Source organism: Ceratotherium simum, chromosome 12 (assembly GCF_057802395.1).
Source record: "Ceratotherium simum simum isolate JZ-2026a chromosome 12, ASM5780239v1, whole genome shotgun sequence".
In the NCBI taxonomy this organism is placed as follows: domain Eukaryota; kingdom Metazoa; phylum Chordata; class Mammalia; order Perissodactyla; family Rhinocerotidae; genus Ceratotherium; species Ceratotherium simum.
Window position 1 is genome coordinate 10,613,885 of NC_141911.1, and position 15,791 is coordinate 10,629,675.

Genomic DNA, 15,791 nt, shown 5'->3' on the forward strand with positions numbered 1-15,791 from the left:
ATGTAGACAATCATCTTACAACTTAATATTAGAGGAAAATGCAATGAAAGGGTGGGAAAAAGTTTTAAACACTTTACAAAAGAAGATATAAGAATGGCCAATAAGCACATGAAAAGATGCTCAACATTATTAGTTATAAGGGGAAAATGCAAATTAAAGTCACAATGAGATACTATTTTACATCTATTAGAATGGCTAAAATTAAAAAGATTGAGAATAACAAGTTTTGGCGAGGATGTGGAGCACAGAGAACTCTCATAAACTGCTTGTGAGAACGTAAAGTGGTAGCCTTTGGAAAACTGCGGTTTCTATGTTAAACAAGCATGTATCATATGACCTGGCCATTCCACTCCTAGGTATTTCTCCATGAGAAATGAAAGTGTATGTCCAAATAAGGACTTGTATTTAAATGTTCATAGCAGTTTTATGCAGAAGAGTACACAACTGCAAAAAACCCAAATGTTCATCTGATGAATGGATAAACTGTGGTCTATCCATACAATGTAAATTCCTTAGAAATAAAATGAACAAACTACTGACAAATACAATAACATTGTTGAATCTCAAGAGCATTATGCTAAGGTGAAATGATTTCATTTATATGAAATTCTAGAAACAGTAAAGCTATAAGGATAGAAAGCAGATCAGTGGTTGCCAGGGGGCCAGGGCATAGGGGGAGGAGACTTCTGCAAAGGAGCACAAGGAAACTTATCAGCTGACAAAAATGTTCTATATCACAATAGTTCTGGTGATTACATAACTGCATCCACTTCTCAAAACTCATCAAATTGCACACTTAAAATTGGTGAATTTATCGTTCATAAATTACACTTTAATCAGTCTGACTTTAAAAGTACAACAGTGAGCATGAGACACAGATTCCTTTGGGCTACAGGTGCCCATTGCCACAAAATACAGAGAAATGTGGGAATAAGAGGAAATCATTTCGTTTACTCACTCCTTAATGCCATCATTTATTTATTCAAACAATATTTCTTAAACATGTATTAGGGGATAGCCACAGTGTTAGGTGTTGGGGATACAGTGGGAAAAAGCTTCTCCTGTGATAAGTTTGGAAAAAAGGCACACACTTAGCACCAAAGGAGCACAGGAGAGGGACATGTACCCCAGACCAAGAGTGGTCAGGCAAGCAGGTGGCTGCTGATCTAAATCTTGAATCATGAATATATTGTGTTTCTTCCTAAACACATTCACATAATGATCCCAGGAGATAGCTAGGAGGTTCTGTAGCACAGAGGAAACAGTGGGGGCTCTGGAGTTAGGTAGATGTGGGCTCCAGTACTGGTCTGGTTACTTACCAGCTGTTTTTCCATTTTTCCACACCCCAAATAAGGGTAATCATAATCATCTATAGGTTGTTCTGAGAAGAAATAAAATAATTACAAAGCATCCAGCTTAGGATGTCATTAATAATTGATGATGAGATAGACATATCAGCCATCTTCCCTGGTTACAACAAACCTCTTTCTACCATCCTGGTCAAACACTAGGAATGAGGAAAGAAGGAACTGGGGCCCCTGAATCTCAAGACTCACACAGTGTCACAACTAGTGGAGTTGGGGTGGAGTGGTCTTTGTAGCCCAAGGACCTAACAGGAGCCTTTCAGGGCCTGGGAGAGGACACAGGAAGTCTTCTAGGCCCTCTCTTTCTGCCTGGGGTGGTTCCGCACCAAATCGCTGCTCTGACTTGCATCTTTCTGGTGAAATTTCTAAGGTTCCTTCCAGTTCTAAAACTCCAAGATCCATGAAGCAAAACTCAAAACATAAGTCTAGCTCCAGCAAAGAAATTTCAAGGTCATCACTCCTGACCGTCCTCTGAAGAGTATAAAGTACTCTGGCACTACCTCCTTCTAACTCTGAACTGTCACACTCATGCCTCCACACACAGGGGTCTTGCTGCCCATGGACAGCAATTGAACATTCCTTGGCTCACGAAATCTTCTTTTATTATTATTATTATTTTATATAGGTCATAATAGTTTATAACATTGTGGAATTTCAGTTGTACATTTTTATTTGTCAGTCACCATATATATGTGCCCCATTTACCCCTTTTTCCCACCCCCCCAACCCCCTGCCCCTCTGGTAACCACTAATCTCTTCTCTTTGTCCATGTGTTTATATATCTTCCACATATGACTGAAGTCATGTGGTGTTTGTCTTTCTCTGTCTGGCTTATTTCACTTAACATAATACCCTCAAGGTCCATCCATATTGTTGCAAATGGGATGATTTTGTCTTTTTTATGGCTGAGTAGTATTCCATTGTATATATATATACCACATCTTCTTTAGCCATTCATTAGTCAATGGGCACTTGGGTTGCTTCCACATCTTGGCTATTGTGAATAATGCTGCAATGAACATAGGGGTGCATAAGTCTCTTTGAATTGTTGATTTCAAGTTCTTTGGATAAATACCCAGTAGTGGGATAGCTGGGTTATATGGTATTTGTATGTTTAATTTTTTGAGAAATCTCCATACTGTTTTCCATAGTACATTCTAAACAGCACCAGTTTGCATTCCCACCAGCAGTGTATGAGGGTTCCCTTTTCTCCACATGCTCTCTAACATTTGTTATTTTTTGTCTTGGTAATTATAGCCATTCTAATAGGTGTAAGGTGTATCTTGTAGTTTTGATTTGGATTTCCCTAATGATTAGTGATGTTGAACATCTTTTCATGTGCCTGTTGGCCATCTGTATATCATCTTTGGAAAAATTTCTGTTCATATCCCTTGCCCATTTTTTTTTTTTTTAGATTTTATTTATTTTATTTTTTCCCCCCAAAGCCCCAGTAGATAGTTGTATGTCATAGCTGCACATCCTTCTAGTTGTTGTATGTGGGACTCGGCCTCAGGATGGACGGAGAAGTGGTGCCTCGATGCGCACCCGGGATCCGAACCCGGGCCACCAGCATCGCAGAGCACACACTTAACCACCAAGCCACAGGGCCGGCCCTCCCTTGCCCGTTTTTTGATCAGGTTGTTTATTTTGTTGCTGTTGAGTTGCGTGAGTTCTTTATATATTTTGGAGATTAACCTCTTGTCGGATATATGATTTGCAAATATTTTCTCGCAGTTGGTGGGTTGTGTTTTCATTTTGACCCTGGTTTCTTTTGCCTTGCAGAAGCTCTTTCCTCTGATGAAGTCCCACTTGTGTATTTTTTCTTTTGTTTCCTTTGTCCGAGTAGACATGGTATTCAAAAAGATCCCTCTAAGACCAATGTCAAAGAGTGTACTGCCTATATTTTCTTCTAGGAGTTTTATGGTTTCTTGTGTTACCTTCAAGCCTTTAAACCATTTTGAGTTAATTTTTGTGTATGGTGAAAGATAATGGTTTACTATCATTCTTTTGCATGTGGCTGTCCAGTTTTCCCAGCACCATTTATTGAGGAGATTTTCCCTTCTCCATTGTATGTTCTTGGCACCTTTGTCAAAGATTAGCTGTCTGTAGATGTGTGGTTTTATTTCTGGGCTTTCAATTCTGTTCCATTGATCTGTGTGCCTGTTTTTGTGCCAGTACCATGCTATTTTGATTACTATAGCTTTGTAGTATATCTTGAAGTTAGGGATTGTGATGCCTCCAGCTTTGCTTTTTATTTTTTATTTTTATTTTTCCTCAGGATTGATTTGGCTATTCAGGGTCTTTTGTTGCCCCATATGAATTTTAGGATTCTTTTTTCTATTTCCATGAAGAATCTCATTGGGATTCTGATTGGGATGGCATTGAATCTGTAAATTGCTTTAGGTAGTATGGACACTTTAACTATGTTTATTCTTCCAATCCATATGCATGGAATATCATTCCATTTCTTTATGTCATCATTGATTTCTTTCAATAATCTCTGATAGTTTTCATTGTATAGGTCTTTCACCCCTTTGGTTAAATTTATTCCTAGATATTTTATTCTTTTTCTTGTGAATGTAAATGGGATTGTATTCTTGAGTTCTCTTTCTATTCGTTCATTATTGGAGTATAGAAATGCAACTGATTTTTGTAAGCTGATTTTGTACCTTGCAAATTTGCTACAGTTGATTATTTCTAATAGTTTTCCGATGGATTCTTTAGGGTTTTCTATATATAGAATCGTGTCATCTGGAAACAGCAAGAGTTTCACTTCTTCCTTTCCAATTTGGATGTCTGTTATTTCCAAATAAAGAAATAAAAAAAGAAAAAATATTGCTTAATTGCTCTGGCCAAAACCTCCAGCAGTATGTTGAATAAGAGTGGTGAGAGTGAGCATCCTTGTCTTGTTCCTGTTCTCAGAGGGATGGTTTTCAGCTTTTGCTCATTGAGTATGATGTTGGCTGCGGTTCTGTCATATATGGCCTTTATTATGTTGAGGTACTTCCCTTCTATACTCATTTCATTGAGAGTTTTTATCATAAATGGATGTTGGATCTTGTCAAATGGTTTCTCTGCATCTATTGAGATGATCATGTGGTTTTTATTCCTCATTTTGTGAAGGTGGTGTATCACATTGATTGATGTGGGGATATTGAACCATCCCTGTGTCCCTGGTATAAATCCTACTTGATCATGGTGTATGATCCTTTTAATGTATTGCTGTACTCCGTTTTCCAATATTTTGTTGAGGATTTTTGCATCAATGTTCATCAGCGATAGTGGCCTGCAATTTTCCTTCTTTGTGTTGTCCTTCTATGGCTTTGGGGTCAGGGTGACGTTGGCCTCATAGAATGAGTTAGGAAGTGTTTCATCTTCTTCAATTTTTTGGAATAGTTTCAGAAGTATAGGCATTAAATCTTCTTTGAATGTTTGGCAGAATTCTCCTGATAAGCCATCTGGTCCTGGGCTTTTATTTTTTGGGAGGTTTTTGATGACTGTTTCAATCTCTTTATTTGTGATTAGTCCATTCAGATTCTCTATTTCTTCTTGATTCAGTTCTGGGAGGTTGTATGAGTCTAAGAATTTATCTGTTTCTTCTAGATTGTCCAATTTGTTGGCATACAGTTTTTCATAGTATTCTCTTAGGATCCTTTGCATTTCTGTGGTATTCCTTGTAATTTCTCCTCTTTCATTTCTAATTTTATTTATTTGATCCTTCTCTCTTTTTTTCTTAGTGAATCTGGCTGAGGGTTTGTCAATTTTGTTTATCCTCTCAAAGAGAACCAGCTCTTAGTTTCATTGATCCTTTCTACTGTTTTTTTGGTTTCTGTTTCATTTATTTATGCTCTAATTTTTATTATTTCTCTCCTTCTGCTGACTTTGGGCTTTGTTTGTTCTTCTTTTTCTAGTTTTATTAGATGTAGTTTAAGATTACTTATTTGAGATTTTACTTGTTTGTTAAGGTGGGCCTGTACTGCTATGAATTGCCCTGTTAGGACTGCTTTTGCTTCATCCCATATGAGTGGGTATGGTGTATTTTCATTTGTCTCCAGATATTTTTTGAATTCTTCATTGATCCAATGGTTGTTCAGTAGTATGTTGTTTAGTCTCTACATATTTGTCATTTTCCCAGTTTTTTTTCTTGTAGTTGATTTTGAGTTTCATAGCATTATGAAAAGATGCTTGATATGATTTTAATCTTCTTAAATTTATGGAGGCTTGTCTTGTTTCCCAACATATGGTCTGTCTTTGAGAATGTCCCATGTACATTTGAGAAGAATGTCTATCCTGCTGATTTTGGATGGTGTGTCCTATATATACCTATTAAGTCTGTCTGGTCTAGCTTTTCATTTAATTTCACTATTTCCTTATTAACTTTCTGTCTGGATGATCTATCCATTGATGTATGTGGGGTGTTAAGATCCCCTACTATTATTGTGTTACTGTTAATTTCTCCTTTTAGGTCTGTTAATAGTTGCTTTATGTACTTTGGTGCTCCTGTGTTAGGTGTATATATATTTTAAAGTGTTATGTCCTCTTGGTGGAGCCTCCCTTTTATCATTATATACTGCCCTTCTTTGTCTCTCATTGCCTTTTTTGTCTTGAAGTCTACTTTGTCTGACATAAGTATGACAACATCTGCTTTGTTTTTTTTGCCATCAGCTTGGAGTATCATCTTCCGTCCCTTCACTGTAAGACTGTGTTTGCCTTTAGAACTGAGATGTGTCATCTGGAGGCAGTATATTGTTGGGTCTTGTTTTTTAATCCATCCAGCCACTCTGTCTTTTGATTGGAGGATTCAATCCATTTATATTTAGAGTGATTATTGATATATGAGGGCTTAATACTGCCATTTTATCTCTTGTCTTCCGATTGTTCTGTATTTCCCTTGTTTCTCAACCCATGTATTTCTGACTGCCAGTTCAGTTTGGTGTTTCTCTATGATGGTTTTCTCAGTTTTATCTTTATTTATCATTTGTGCCTCTGTTCTGATTTTTTGTTTAGTGGTGACCATGAAGTTTGTACAGAAGATCTTGTAGATGAGATAGTCCATTTTCTGACAGCCTCTTATTTCCTTAGACTAAGCAGGTTCCATCTCTTTCCTCTTTCCCATCTAAGTTATTGTTGTCAGAACTTATTCCGTTTTGTGTTGTGAGTTTGTGATTAAAATAAAGTGATCATAGTTATTTTTGATGCTTTCCTTCCCTTTATCTTTAATATTATAATTAAATGTTTGCTAGCCTGTTCTGATAGAGAGCAGCAATTTTCTGATTTTTATCTCCTTGCTCAAGGCTTTGTAAACGCTTTTTTTTTTTATTTTTCAGGTATGATGGCATTCTTGATCATTTCTTGCAGGGGGAGTCTTGTGGTGATGAACTCCCTCAGCTTTTGTTTATCTGGGAAAGTTTTTATTTCTCCATCATATCTGAAGGATAGTTTTGGCGGATATTCTTGGCTGAAAGTTTCTGTCTTTCAGAATTTTGAATATATCATTCCACTCTCTCTTAGCCTGTAAAGTTTCTGCTAAGAAATCTGCTGAAAGCCTGATAGGGGTTCCTTTGTAGGTTATTTTCTTCTGCCTTGCTGCCCTTAATATTTTTCTTTGTCATTGACTTTTGCCAGTTTTACTAATATACACCTTGAAGAAGGTCTTTTTACATTGATGTAATTAGGAGTTCTATTAGCTTATTTATATGTAATTCCAGCTCCTTCCACAGGTTTGGGAAGTTCTCAGCTATTATTTCTTTGAACAAGCTCTCTGCTCCTTTCTCCCTCGCTTTTCCCTCCAGAATACCTATAATCCTTATGTTGCATTTCCTAAGTAAGTCAGGCATTTCTCGGAGAATTTCTTCATTTCTTTTTAGTCTTAGTTCTCTCTCCTCCTCCATCTGCAGCATTTCTATATTTCTGTCCTCTAAATTACCAATTCTGTCCTCCATGATATCAGCTGTTTTTTAAGGATTCCAGACTTTTGTTTATCTCATTCATTGTGTTTTTCATCTGCAACATTTCTGACTGGCTTTTTTTTATAGTTTCAATATCTTTTGTGAAGAATTCCCTCTGTTCATTAATTTTATTCCTGAGCTCACTGAACTGTCTTTCTGAGTTTTCTTGTAACTCACTGAGTTTCTTTATGCTAGCTATTTTGAATTCTCCGTCATTTAGATTGTAAATTTCTGTGACTTCAGGATTGATTTCTGGGTACTTGTCATTTTCCTTCTGGTCTGGAGTGGTGATATACTTCCTCAGGTTATTTGATGGGGTGGACTTTTGCCATTGCATAGTGGTACTCTCTGGTCATGGATTCCACCTGCCACCACAGGGGTGAGGATGGGGCAGGAACTGTGTTTTCTGAGCCCTCTGCAACCCCTGGCAGATGTGCCTGTCTGTTGGAAGCTGGGCTCACAGGGCCCATCTGTGTTTGCCCACTGGCCACTGCTGCTTTACACATGCATGTGCAGTCACTCTGGTGGGGATCCCCTGGTCTGGCTGACTGCCCGAGCTGGTGCGCCAGGTGGGACGGGGGAGGGGTGGTTTCTTTCACATGTGTGATCTTGTGCACCCCTGCTCCGCACTGTCTGCCTGCCTGGGCTACTCAGCTTGGTGTGGACACCCCCACAATTGCTTAGCTGCTTCATCGTAGAGTGTTCCCACAGGATGGGAAGCAACCCTGAGAGGGCAAGAGTTTCCACAGAGGGCTGCCTTTTTCTCCCTTCTCCTTTCAGGGTCGCACACCGGCTGCTGTGCGAGGTCCTGCAGCCTAGATTGCTGCCACTTGAGAGGGAGAGGAAATCCCTTACCTTCTTGCACTGCCTCCCGGGGGGCAGAGGTCCAGTACCCCCACCTTCACATGTATGGCTGTGTGGGTCTCTCAGATGTCTATTGTGTTGTGTGAATGTCCTCTATTGGTTTATGAATGTCCTTTTCGTTTTACCTTAGGGGGGAGAGTCTAAGGGGAGAGCTCACTCCACCATGATGTGACGTCACTCCACAAAATCTTTCAAGTCAACAACTTCCTTCTGAATTTGGATACATAAAATTGTTAATATCCAAAGGAAGCATATGGCTTTAGTTCTGCCAACTTTCATGACACGGTTCACTAAAAGGGGAGCTTCTAAAGGGCTGGGACCATGTCATTGTCATATCTGTATTCTCAGCAGAGAGCCTTAGCCACTTAAGTTTTGTGGAATGACTAAATGAGCACATCTGATGGTGCTTTCTCACATCACTTTGAATACCTCTCCTCTTACTTGTGAATTGCATTGTAGTTGCTATAAATGCACCTTACATCCCCAAATGGACTCAATCACACATTTAGCAGAATAAATTCAATTATTAAAAACAAAAATCAAACAGAGTATCCATAACCTTTCCAGGATCAAAATGGGTTGGAGCTCAGATAGACAGCCATTCCATCTGCCACTTTATGAACTGGTGACTTGGTCAAGGTACTTAGCAACTCTGAGCCTATTTCTTCACTTATAAAATGAGGAATGTAATAATACAGCTCTTACAATGTCGAGGTGAGCAGGGTTGCTTGTCTCAGGGATGAACATTTGGAAGGAAGACCCACTGGCTTATGTGTTCAGAGTATACTCGTTCGCCCTATTCCAGCACAGTTAACATCATTTGTTCACCTCAGATTGGCAGCGTCTTGCACCATCACAGCAGGATTTTGTAACCCCTCCCGGCTAAATTGCAAAAACTTGCTTGACTAGGGGCTGCTTAGGAGTCCCAGGCAAGGGCAGGATCCTGAAGCCTGTCACCTGAGAAGTCTGAGTCAATGTGACCATACCCCACCCTGCCCCAGGGCCTGCTTACAGGTTACCTCCTCCAGTAGGAAGCCCTAAGCCTTCCTGAGACTCTGATGTCTTCAGGATGACCTGACCACACCTTCCTGTGTTTCATCTCGGAGCTTGTCAGTCACGAGGAAGAGTCGCTGCAGCACGTAAAAAGTGGTTCAGCCCTGGTGATAGCTCTGTGGAGCAGTGAGAGGACTGGTGCTGCTAGAACCTCCTCATCTGAGAGGATGCCAGCTGCCTTCCTATGACTGGGGTCCCCAACTTTTCCTAATTTTCTCTTTTCATTTTCTCCCCTTGTGCTCAGAGGAAGAGAGGGAAATGTATAAAGGGCCTTCTGTCAGGTATTTTGCAGGTCTTTTTTTCATTTAATCCTACAGCCACCACTCAAGGAAGAGAGACTTGACAGTGGGGCCCTGGGACGGGGTCATTTGAGAGCCCAGTGGCACGGTGACAATCACAGAGAAGGCCTAGGGGAGAAGTGGAGAGGAATTCAAAAACAAGCCCTCAAGTTGGGTGAGGAGGTCTCATATACCAGTTTGAGAATGTGAAGGAACCACAAGTGGAGGCTGTGGCCAAAGCAGTGCACCCCTAATAAGATATCCTCTTCTTGGGATACACTTCTGGTCGTCAGAGCATGAGTTCTTGCGTAGCTGTGGTCTGTTCATTTGCTTGTTCATTCAGGAGTCCTTTTGTACCTGCTATGTGCAAGGCATTGTCCTGGGTGCTGTAGGGATACAAAGATTAACTTCACCTCCAGAGGCCTAAGACTTAAATGGGAAAAATGATACATCTAAAAGATCTAATACAGGGTAGATTTTTTTTTTTCCTTTTTTTAAAAAATTTTTTGTTTATTGCAGTAACATTGGTTTATAACATTGTAAAAATTTCAGGTGTACATCATTATACTTCTATTTCTGCATAGATTACATCATGTTCACCACCAAAATACTAATTACAACCCATCACCACACACATGTACCGAATTATCTACAGGGTAGACTTTGATGAGTCAGAAAGCACTATGAAAATTCAGAAAAGGGAGAGATTGCTTCTGAGCGATCAGATAAGGAAATGCTGGAGAAATTGCTGATGACATCAGAGGCAGGCCTTGAAGGCCAGTAGGTAGAGAAGGGAAGGCCAGCAGGAGAGAGAGGGGCGGTGATACAGAAAAACCAGTCATAGACGACAGCAAGAGAGACCGCAGGCCAGGGGGGCCCTAGAGGCAGTGGGTGCAATGGTCCAGGGAAGAAATATTATGGAGTGAACTGGATGAAGGGAAAGGAGGGCTGGAACAGCGAGCTGTGGGGATAGGACTGAGCAGGCAGATGGGCAAGAGGGAGGAAGTGCTAAGTTGTGAGCTCGTGAGGGCAAGGGCTTACTTAGGACACTGATGGGAGTCACTTAATTAGGTTGAATTGTTGAAAACGACCCTAGATGTTAAGCCAGAATGATTGAGAGCCTGAGGGTATCCACAGCAATAACAGGATACAGAAGGCAGGCTGGGAAGGATGAACACGAGTTCCCTTCAGACTCACTGAATTTGAGGGGCCCTTGGGATGGTTGACTGGAGATGCTGGATGAAAGCTTGAGACTGACTAGTGGAGGATAGAGATACACACTTGAGAACTGTCCAAAAAGAAGCAGAAACGTCGGCCATAAGTATACATAGAGAGAGAATGGAGAGAGAGAGAACAAAGTGAGTGAGGATGGAACCTATGACTCTAAAACATTCAAAGACTTCCTGTCTCCTTCTCACACTTAGTTGACAGTTGGGGGCAGAGCCTAGGAGTATTCACAAAGGGGCACTCAGGAAAGGAGCTTTACGCCTAGGATGGTTGAAGGAGGAAGACTAAAACAGTCTGGAATGAAGCCACTCACCTGGGGAAGCCATATAACTAGTGAGGATGAGGAAGAAGATGAGGACGCTGTCAGTTAAGGCACTGTGGCACTCACCCCTGGATTTCTCGCAGCCTCATTTTCCCAAGTTTTGAAGGCTGCAGTTGGAGTATGCCTTCAGCAGTTTTCCACTTCTTTAACAAATGTTTAATATCTGTTTTTGTTCCACCCAGGTTCAAAGGGTGCCCCTGGTTGCTAGGTGAAGTAAGGCACCTGAAAGCTACCTCTCCTAGTCCTTCCACACGGGTTCCTTCAGCAGATATGCTAGTTACAGGAGGGACGGGGCAGGGGTGGGTAGGTTAATACAGAAACTGGGGTCTATCTTTCTCATACTCCCCATTTAGGCAAAATACATGTTTAATTCACTCTGTGTGGAAGAATGTGAATACAATTTTGGTTATTTATCACAGAGTTAGAAATGCTGTTAATATGGGGGATTTTAGCAGAAAGCCACTCCTCTGGGTCAAGTCAAATAATGAGTTATGGAGGAATTTCTCTCAGCTTACTACCTAACTTCATTAACATTCGCATGAATGCTAAAGGAGATGAAACATCATCTAGCCAGTGTAGAGGAAGCTAGGTCCTGGATATGTCCTACTGAGAGTGTTCCAGGATGTGGTGGCCCACGTAAATGACACAAGTTGGTAGATCCTGAATGTGGCTGGACTCTGTAATAGATTAGTTTCTCTGTCCTTCAGGCCTGGGCTTAGTCCAATGTTGGGGCTCAGTAAATGTTTTTAGGACAAATAACTGCTTTTTAGCATCCATGCACTTTTCTCTAAGGGAACCCAATATAGGAAATACAAACAGAAAATCTAAGACGTAACTAATTATAAAATTCTTCCTTTGGTTAAAGAATTCACTGCAGTTTTCCTTAAAAGTTCACTGCTTATGCTTATACAAAATTTCAATGCAGGTGGTAGGAAAGAGCTAGGGGAGCATGTCTGTGTGTGCCCACACACTGCAACCATCCACAACAACATCCAAAATCCACTTTGCAACCCAAATGCAACTCTGTTCCCATCTACCATTTTTTACATGCTATCTCACTCTGCCTCCCAGTCCATCTTACTGGTCCCATAAAGGTTCTGTGCATGCCATTTTAGCATATTCAATATTTCCTAACTACATAGTATACTTTTATGCAAGGAGTCTAGTCATCCTCTTTACTAGGACACGATACTAATTTGCTCACTAATAACTGAGTGCTAGAAAAGCACACATGGGAGCACCCGATCTGACCTCCCTAGCCCCACATGCCAGAATAACAGGCTCCAAACTGCAGCAGCTGCACAACCTGTGAGATAAACAGGGCAGCAGTGGGGAAGTTTTTACTCAAATCTAAATATAGCCGCTGCTTGCTGGTCCAGAGGCTGAGATCGCTCGGGCAGATTGTGCTGAAACATTTCTCTGATGCTGTTTCTAAAAAAAAGCAGGTCCCAGCTTGCTCTTGCCAGAGTCAGCCAACAGGTGAAGGAGAGAAGCAGAGGTATGCACTGTGGTATCAAATAAATGCTCGTTTTGGTTTCATCTTTCAGGAGCATCAGTATTTTCTACAAATTAGAAGAAATTCTGTCTTTTTTTCATAGACTGGCAAACAGATTTTAAGAAGTTGAGTTACTTACTCAATACCCACCAACCTCTTGACCAAGTTGGAGGGGAAAATTCATTGAGAATTTCCAATATGCCGTGTACCCAAAGGTATTTTCTATGGCTCATATAAATGATATTGACTCAAGTTAATTGTAAAACTCTTTACAGTGTTTGCCAGCTGCTTTCAAATATATTCTCACTCAAAAGTATCGACATGTAGGGGCCGGCCCGGTGGCGTAGGGGTTAGGTTCACATGCTCTGCTTCAGAGGCCCGGGGTTTGTGGGTTTGGATCCTGGGTGCAGACCTATGCCCCGCTCATCAAGCCATGCTGTGGCAGGTGTCCCCCATATAAAATAGGGGAAGGTGGGCACAGATGTTAGCTCAGGGTCAATCTTCCTCAGCAAAAAGAGGAAGACTGACAATGGATGTTAGCTCAGGGCTAATCTTCCTAACAAACAAACAAACGAAAGTATTGACATGTAAAGGAAGAGCATTAGCAACAGAAAATCTTGCCAAAGACAGGTGAAACTGGATGTGGCAAGAGTAAGGACTAAAAACAGGAGCACAGGTTTGTGACCAAGGTAGAGAGGGGACTGAAGCATCACTGGTTTCCTGGGATAGTATAAATCTAGATATAAAAATCAAAGAGCACTTTTTATAAAACAGAGTTGACCTGTAAAGGGGGATAACAGTAATGGTTATCTTATTGGGTTGTTTGAGGACTACGTGAATTGATTTATTTAAAGTGCTCGGAATGGGGCCAGGCACATAAGACCTCATTTAGTGATAATTATTATGTATTAAAATTAACAGAAAAGGAAAGAAGGGTGCTACAAGACAACACTTAAGAAACTCTTCACTGGATAAATCTTTTCCTGGGAATCTACTTTGCCTCTTAAAACTGAAGAATGCCAAGGAAAGCACTGAAGAATACAAAATTCTTATATTTTTATCGAGTGAAATAATTTACAGCAAAAAAATAAGGTTCATATGGGTAACAATTTTAAAACTATCATGCCTATGAAATGCAAGTCTCAAGAGTATTTATTTCATTGTTCTAATTTCCACTTAGATCCAGAAAACTAAGTGGCCTGAAAGAGAGACACTTGAGAAAAATGAAAGCTGAGGATTTCTAGAGAAAACAAAGATTCCATGTCCTTTAACATAAACGGTCACACTGTCTGCTCTTTGCTGAGCATGTGTCTTTTTCTCGGCTACCCCCTGGATTATTATAATCATTCAGGAGTTCTTTCTGTATCCCATTAAAATAATAACAACTACAGTCTACAGGTTCTTTTTGAAAGTTGCACTTAAACAATCTTGCAGCGTGACTGCCTAGGAATTCCTAACTCCAAGACCTTCCCTTCAGCAGCTCCCTCCTCTGGTCTTCCCAGTAGGTCTCTTTACCCATCTGACCTAGATGCATCTCACCTGCTTCCTAAATACCCATTTGCTTCCTCCTCCTGCAACAATTCACCACACTCTCCTGGCACTCATTTTTATTGGTCAAGGAAGTAAAAGTTAATAAAAGGCAAAAAAAAACAAATCCAGTCTCTCTCTATAAAATATATATATAGATAGTTCCCTTTAGGTTTCACACATTCCCACTCCCTCTGGAACTCTAGTTTCACATACAATCTCCTGGCACTCATTTTTATTGGTCAAGGAAGTAAAAGTTAATAAAAGGCAAAAAAAAACAAATCCAGTCTCTCTCTATAAAATATATATATAGATAGTTCCCTTTAGGTTTCACACATTCCCACTCCCTCTGGAACTCTAGTTTCACATACAAGATACGACAAGCAGAGATAACTTGGGCATGCACACCCTGTGAAGAAAAGTGATCCTTGGTGCTTTATTAGACTAGACCTTAGCCTGGGATTCTAAACTCTGGGGGCCATGACAAAACTCAGAAACTGGACCTCAGGCTCTGAGTTTGTAATAATTTTCTCTGTCGGTTGTGTGTGTGTCCTTTTAAACAATTAGCACCATTCAGAATTCTTAAGAGACTAAAACCAAACATTCTTCATTTTCTCAATTTCAAGAATCTTGGGGCCATGCTTCATATCTAATGTATGACCCCGAGAGTTAAAATCAAGGGCAAAGGGCCATCAGATCACGTGTGAGTTCTGGTTCCTGCTATCCAGGAGTGGCCTCTAAGTCAGGCGGAAAGGAGTGCATCGCCTGCCCTGCTCTGCCGCACCCCCAGCTCCTCCGACAGGTCTGTCAGAAGAAGGGCAACCAGTGGCAAGACTGCAAAGCAGGATGGGGAGCAGGCAACTAGAAGGGGGTAAAAGAAACTGGGAACTGCAAATACGGGGAGAGCAAGGAAGAGGGAATAAAAGCGTCAAAGGATGAAGAAGAAAAGAAGGAAGAGATAAAGAGAACAAGGACAGCAGAGGAGGGGAAAGCAGCTGAGAAAACAAGAGGGCTGGACCTCCAAATCTTAAGCACGCACTTTCCTTTTCATTCTGTCTTCCGAGGAGGGTGTGAAGGTGTCTGCAGTTATCTGGGTAAACCTGTGTTGGGAGAGTTCAACCAGCACAGAGGATATAGGTCAGGGTGCAGCCCAAGGCACTATAAACACAATGGGGTGACACCATTCGGACTGAGCAGTAGATCTCTTTTACTATTTATGTAATATTTATACTTTTAAGAACTTTCATAAGGCAGTCCCAATCTAGAGACTAATTTCCAGATGAAATTAATTTCATGACCTTAGACTCTCAGTTTTTTGACTTTCTGAGTACCCCCGATTCTTATAAATAAGACAGAGCCCACTATAAGGGATTTGTCCTCAAGCACCACCAAACGGAAATATATCTGATTGCCTACTCGCTGAGGAACTGCAAGAGGCCTCCTATGAGAGCTGGAAGGGGAAACTGTCAGTTCATTTCTTAAACCTTGTAGTCTCGGGGAGAAGATCTCAGAACATACAGCTGCCATTGCCTAGTGGAAGAGAGGGCATTAAAACAATTTCCCCATCAAAAGCAAACCAAACCAAACCAAAACAACTCTCTGATTTAGGAATGTAATCATGTAATACCTACTTGGCAAAAATGTATGGTTGGCTATAGAACAAAAAGAACCATCTGAATCCAAACTATTGCCTCTTAATCCTTTAATTAGACT